This window comes from Eurypyga helias, unplaced genomic scaffold (assembly GCF_000690775.1).
Source record: "Eurypyga helias isolate BGI_N326 unplaced genomic scaffold, ASM69077v1 scaffold24025, whole genome shotgun sequence".
Taxonomy (NCBI): Eukaryota; Metazoa; Chordata; class Aves; order Eurypygiformes; family Eurypygidae; genus Eurypyga; species Eurypyga helias.
The window spans coordinates 18,029-23,701 of NW_010251118.1; positions in this window are offsets into that span (position 1 = coordinate 18,029).

The window sequence follows — 5,673 nt, forward strand, 5'->3', positions numbered from 1 at the left end:
CCGGACCGACCCGGGCCACCGGCTGCGGCGGGGCGGAGCCCTGCCACTGCCTGCTCCCATTGATCTGCGGGAAATTTTCGGTGGTCGCACTCCATCCCCCCAGCCGCAGGGTCCCGCGCAGCCGGGGAGCAGCATCTGCTCGGCTTCAGTGGGGAGGTCGGCGGGGGTCCCCGCCCCGGCTGTGGAAGCTCCAGCGAGCTCCCCTTCCCTGCTTTAGCTTTTTTCGTGCTTTTTTCTGGGCTGCCCATGAGATCACACTGGATTTGCCAGCTTCCATGGTCACAGGAGGGCTGTGCCTGCCTGCTGGAGCCAGCCCGGCCACGGGGGGTTGGGAGAAACGGCGACGGGTGTGGGTGAGATGAGTGGCACTGGTGTCAAAGACAAGCCGAGGTCAGCGCAGCACTCAGCTGTGTCAAACTGTGTTTTCTTTATGAATTAAATAACACCGAGCGCTATTTGGAGCATCTGCAATTTTCCAGCTGACTAAGCAGCAAAGTGGCCGCCTGGCTGGTGGCTCCTGGGGCCGCGGTGATGCCAGCCACACCGGGAGCCCAGCCTCCCTCTGCAAGCCTAAACTCACAAATCGCTGCCCTCAACAACATCCCCGCGGCCACCAGCACCTGCCTTCCGCTCCAGCCCAAGAAACGCCGCAGGCTCGTAGGGGTCAAAAGACCGGGAATGAAACGTTACACCAATAACTTGATATTTCTGAGAGTCCTTTGCAACACGATAGTGAAATTGGCTCCAGGAGAAATAGAAGCTCAAAGCTCTGCTTGAAGAACCCCTTGGCCGTGGGCAGGTGTCTGCAGAGGGCTGGGCAAGGGCGGGCAGCTGGGGACAGGGAGCGAAGGGGCTGGAGCAAGGCCTGCGGCCGTGGTGGTCCAGAGACCCCGCCGAGACCCCCTCCCATGACAAGGGCAGCGCCGCGGCAGCAGATCTCATAGCTGCTGGCTCAGGAGCACCAGGATGTGCCCGGACACCCACTCCTGGGTGCCTGCCAGTCCCGATTGCAAAACCTGCCAAAATAACAGCATCCCATAATGAGCTGGGAGCAGAGGAATGTGCACGGTCCAGCTCCCCACCGGGGAGTAACCCTCGGTCTGCCCCTGCAAAACTGGGGAGCCCACAGTTCCTCCCAGCAGCCCCGACAGCAGCGAGGTGCGACTGCCGTCGGGAAGGCAGAAGGAGGGTGGTGTCACACTACCCTCCCTCGCCCTCCGGAAATTCTGGAAATTCATCCAAGCCGCAGCACACATCCTCCGGCCAAGGCCAGCGGGGAATTAGCAGCGATACTGGATGTCGGGGGATGCTGCTGATCTTTTCTGTGTTTCTCCTCAAGGAGAAGCATCTCGGCAAAGGTGTGAGCCAGCTTGCTGAATCGAGTAAGCCTCAACGCCTCGCAGAGCAAGATTTCCCAGCAAAACAATCGAGCTGACAGATTTCTGTGCACTGATGTCACAGATGGGAAAAAGTTCCTTCCAGTGGATGATTTCACCGAGGCCCCAGGATCAGCCCCAGCCGCTGCAAACGAGCGTAGGCAGACCAGGGATCAGCAGCAACACCGGAGATTTAGGCAGCAGCTTAGATGGTATCTCACCATCCAGGGGCTTGAGAGACGTTTTCATACAGAGAACCAGGAGCAGCAAAAGGGTACGTGGGACTAATTGAAAGCAGTGGTAGAGCACAACTTGGCTAACCTCTAAATTACATGTTTTGTGGCTTCATCACACACACAAATCCTGGCTTCAATCTGCCAACCACCCCTGCCTTGCTCAGGTCATGACAACTTCTCTCCCAGCTTCTGGGTTAAGCCATAAGACTATTTTAATCACTGGATGTGTTCATTCACTGCACACCGTGTCAGCAGCTGCTACAGCAGCTCACCAAGTGCCTTGCTCTGAGCCACCTCAGAGCTACCTCTGCTACTCCCAGAGAGGTTGGGCAACTTCCAACCCTGCTAATGGTGCTGCCCTCCAGAAACCGGGAGATTCATACGCCTGGGTGGCGTTCTGCACACTTTAATACCTCTCCATCACCGTGATCTGATCGCAGCAACATCTTGCCTAATTCATTCACTCCGGCTTTGGCCTCAGGGCAATACACATGCTACGATACAGCACCTTAATGGCACCAGTATTGATCCAAACCCTCCTGCAGCCACCCTCCTTGCCCTCTCCGTGGCTCACACCGACTGCGCTGACGGCTCATTTCCCTAACCGCTTTCATCAAAGCACAAACACCGTCCAAAATTACCAGCTATCAATTTTGCTGCAAGTAAATATTAGAGCACCCATGTGTAGGACAACAGTGATTAATGGTTTACACGGGGAGGCTGGCTTTAAGCTGCAGGAGCATCGCACTCCTGAGCAGGGGGCTGTGGAGGAGGATGCTTGCTTAAAGCCGGTGGTTCAAAGCAGCCTACACCTTCCCAACTGCCTCCTGACATTTGCTGCAGGAGCTCTTTGCTCTGCACATTGGAGACAGGGCCAGGAACGGTCCTGCTGGGATACAACAATGCCCAGAATGTTTGGGAGTAACACAGAACAGTGAAAGGACAATGTGTGACTACTTACTAGTTATGCTTCCCGCTGCTTTGCTGCATTTAACCCCTCTGGACAGCCAGACCATTCCAGCTGAAGCGGTCGGTGTCCAGGCTGGCGTGGAGGAAGCAGCCTGAGGATCCCAGGCAGGAGCTGGCCTGTGGGTGCCTGCTCCCACCAGCAATGTTTCCAGGATCCCCCTCCGGCTGGAGACATTCCCGGGCAGGGCCACTGCAGGCACCGATGGACATGGTGGGTGGACTCGGGGCAGCTCCTCCATCCTCCTGCCCCATGTGCTGTCCCGCTCGCCTGCAGAGGGGCACAGGGTGACCAGATTTTATTAAAACGTTCCTACTCCTGGCAAGATGCAGTCACGCTGCACACGGAAGTGATGTTCACATGGAAACGGGAGGGGTCTGGGAAACAGCAGGCATTTTCTACCCATCTGCTGCAAGACATCCTCCCCCCTGAGCCCTCACTGCAACAAGCAAAGCCCTCCAACTCCTGGAGTAGCCATCCCTCACCCAGCTGGATCAGGGATGGAGCCCCCGCTTTGTCCTATGTGGAGCAGAGGCACAAACCTCTACCGCCTGGGCGATCACTAACTCCCCTCTGTGAGCCAGGGAGGTGCGAGCAGCCGCCCGGCTCCGCAAACACACCAATGGCTCAAGCGGAGACAAGCAAGAGTGTTTCCCCAGCCCCCCCAAGCCACGGAGGTGACAGAGTACCGGGGACCAGCCTACGTGTCCCCTGCCTGCAGCTTTGCCACCACCAAGGTCACCACCACAGCACAACCACCACAACTTCCTAGGCTGCTGCGGGATTGCATGGATTTTGTGCTGGGGGCCGGGGTGCATGGAGCAGGAGCTGGGGCTGGGCTGCCCAGCCAGTCTCCCCCGTCGCAGGCAGCACCCCAGCCAGTGTCCAGCATTAATCCAGCACAGGAAATGTTTAACCGGCCTCCAAGACCTCCCGGCAGCAGGAGGTGAACTGCTGTCTGCCTTCACGTCCCAGCCCCGCGTGACTTCGGCGGGGATGGAATTTTGTCTGCCGATCAGGCACGACGGCTAGCGATGCTGAGAGCAGAGGTTTGATAAAGATGCAGGCAGAGCTGCCTGCTCTGTAACACACAGCTTGCAGCGAGGCTCCCCGGCGCCTCACTAGAGCGATAGCCCACTTGGCTAGAGCAACAACAGCCAGCACCACTAGCACAGTAACTCAGCAGCTAAAAGTGCAGCTGATGTCCCCCTGTAACGGGGACCTGGCTGCGGGCTCCCCCAGAGCCATCTTCCTCTTCCCAGCATCCATTAATTACCTCTACAGCCACCCACTGGTGACACTCCAAAAATAAGTTTTATTTATTCTTTACGTGCTGTTGAATGAAAAAACCACAACGCTTCCTCAGCAGGGCAGAGCCCAAGTCCATTAAATAAGCCCTCCATGGCCACATGCGCCCAAGACCTGTGCTGGAGCCATGCCAGAGCTCTGCCAGGGCTGTGCCGGAGCCACCCGGCTCTTCTGCCAGCTCCTGGCACTGGGACTCCCCTGGGCTCGCTCCGCTGGGGGTGACAGCTCCTAACAAGACCCTTGCCTGCGAACCCCACGGCATTCACAGCAACACGGGGCGCAGGAGACGCAACGAGTGCTGCTGGGCTGAGGTCTCGTGTCACTTATAAAGCGACATGAAGCCCCTTCATGGGAACTGTGGGGGCAGCTGAATGACACAATTCCGGGTCTGCAGGAGCCGCTCCAGGTAACCATCACCCAGCAATCACCAGCCTTCACACAGTAACCTGCAGGGAGCTACCGGGGAATACAAAGGCTTTTTGTTAATCCCAAAGACTCGGGAGCAAAGGGCAAGATCGTTTACTAATTTAGATAGCAAAGTGATTCCTTTTGCAAGGAACTCCCAGAGAAAGAGCTTGGCCATGAAAAGTCCTTTGGTTCAGGACGGGAGGTCCTAAGCACCCCAGAAAGCCATGTCCCTGCGGAGAGCAGCCCGGGTGAGTGGCTGCTCAGGAACCAAGGCATATCAGGCAGAAAATACCTCCAGAAAAATTAGTTTGCCAATTCCCAATTCGACTGTTTTCCACAGTCGAAAGCAGAAGCTGATGGATCACAGCCCTTTCCCACTCCCACCTCTGCCAGCCATAACCACACTCACTCAGGAGCTCAGAGAGGGTTTGACTTGATACTCTTTTCCCCTGTCACACATCCCCAGTGAACTCACGGCCTGTTCAGAGGCTTCCCAGGAGGAGTTCGAATGTGCATCCATCTCCTTCGCAGTTTGGAGCCGAGCCCAATGGTTTTTTGGAGTGTGCAGCTATGGGGCAATGGGCAATGTGAGAGGAATTGCCACGGCAAGCTCATGGGACACAGACAAACTGCACAGCCTCCCCACTTCCAGCCCTCTCCTCCACCACAGCCTGGTCGGGGGGCAGAAGCTGTACGGGACCCTCAAACTGCTGCCCGTGTCTAAGCGACGTCTGGGATGGCTGTGCACACGCAAGCACACACACGCACATGCCACACAGAGGGGAACGCGGACCAGCCTGTCCCTCACCTCCTGCGCTGGAGGCTCCACATCAATTAAACATAACAGCTCCTGGTAAAGAAAAAATTAATAATTTTGTAGTGACAGTAGCAAATGACCAGCAACTCCGCCTCCGTTTCACCTCCTGTAATGCAGCAACACCCATGCGGTTCTTTCCCATCTCCCTCTCCTTTCTTCCAGAAAGAATATTCCCTTCAGCCCAAGTGTCCGAGTGGGAGTGGGAAGCCCAGGAGCGGCGGCTCAGGTGAGTGCCAGCAGCCTACGGAAAGCTTTGTGCGGTGAGCTGGGAAACGCTGGGGCTTCCACCTGGTACTGCTGAGCCCCTGGCTGGAAAACACAGCTGGGATGGGGGAGACAACGCTGGGATGGGGGATACAACACTGGGATGTGGAGAGGAGCAAACATGGAGAGGTGAAAATCTGTGAATAAGCACCCCCATGCCTGCAACATCCTGGCTCCTTTCTCCAGTCCTTCACAGGGATGGGAGCATCAGTCCAGGAGTGTGCACCCATGGGTGCAGGGGAGTGGGAATGTGGCTGGTACCTGCACCTCGGTGGTGCCCCCCCAGCTTCCCTTATG